This window comes from Rhincodon typus, unplaced genomic scaffold, assembly GCF_021869965.1.
Source record: "Rhincodon typus isolate 14 unplaced genomic scaffold, sRhiTyp1.1 hic_rhity00012939, whole genome shotgun sequence".
Lineage (NCBI taxonomy): Eukaryota > Metazoa > Chordata > Chondrichthyes > Orectolobiformes > Rhincodontidae > Rhincodon > Rhincodon typus.
This window is the reverse complement of record NW_025978577.1, coordinates 5,946-6,457: the sequence shown is the minus strand read 5'-3', so window position 1 is coordinate 6,457 and position 512 is coordinate 5,946. Positions and strand designations below refer to the sequence as shown.

At 53.7% G+C, this 512-nt stretch overlaps 1 long non-coding RNA gene across 4 annotated transcripts in view; it reads right to left on the bottom strand.

The window, feature by feature from the left end:
* LOC125482586 overlaps nucleotides 1-512 on the bottom strand; it is a 6,451-nt gene continuing 5,939 nt past the window's right edge. For all 4 annotated transcript variants that reach the window (XR_007261690.1, XR_007261691.1, XR_007261692.1 and 1 more), the window contains exon 3: nucleotides 1-69. This is a non-coding gene — a long non-coding RNA (uncharacterized LOC125482586). The remainder of the gene's footprint in view (nucleotides 70-512) is intronic.

The following is a 512-nucleotide window of genomic DNA, read 5'->3' as shown; positions in this document are numbered from 1 at the left end:
GGTTTCTTCCCAGACGGGTGGGGAAGGAATTCCTCACGTTCGGCTGAAATGGAGTCAGTCGGATCGTACCTGAGGATAGATCATATTGAAAACACTTTCAGAGTGTACACAGAAAAGTGGGCAATGTCAGCGGGTCAGCGCCGAGGGAGCGGGCGCTGCCGGATCGTCAGCGCCGAGGGAGCGGGCGCTGCCGGAGGGTCAGCGCCGAGGGAGCGGGCGCTGTCGGAGGGTCAGTGCGGAGGGAGTGTGGGTGGGAGCCACTGGGAGGGAGTTGGACCATGGAGTTAATGGTTATGAGGAGCCTGTCGTACATTTGATAAACTCTGCCTGACCTCAGGCAAACACTGTTGACAGCTGAACAAGAGCCCATTTGCTATCATCTTTCTCCAGGTCTCAACAACTGTTTACACACTGATAAGACCCAAATTCTCAACCACTTCAACCAAACTTCAGCAAGTTACACCAAAATAGGCTTCCTGCATACTCCTGTTTTAATGGAGATGGGAACCGTG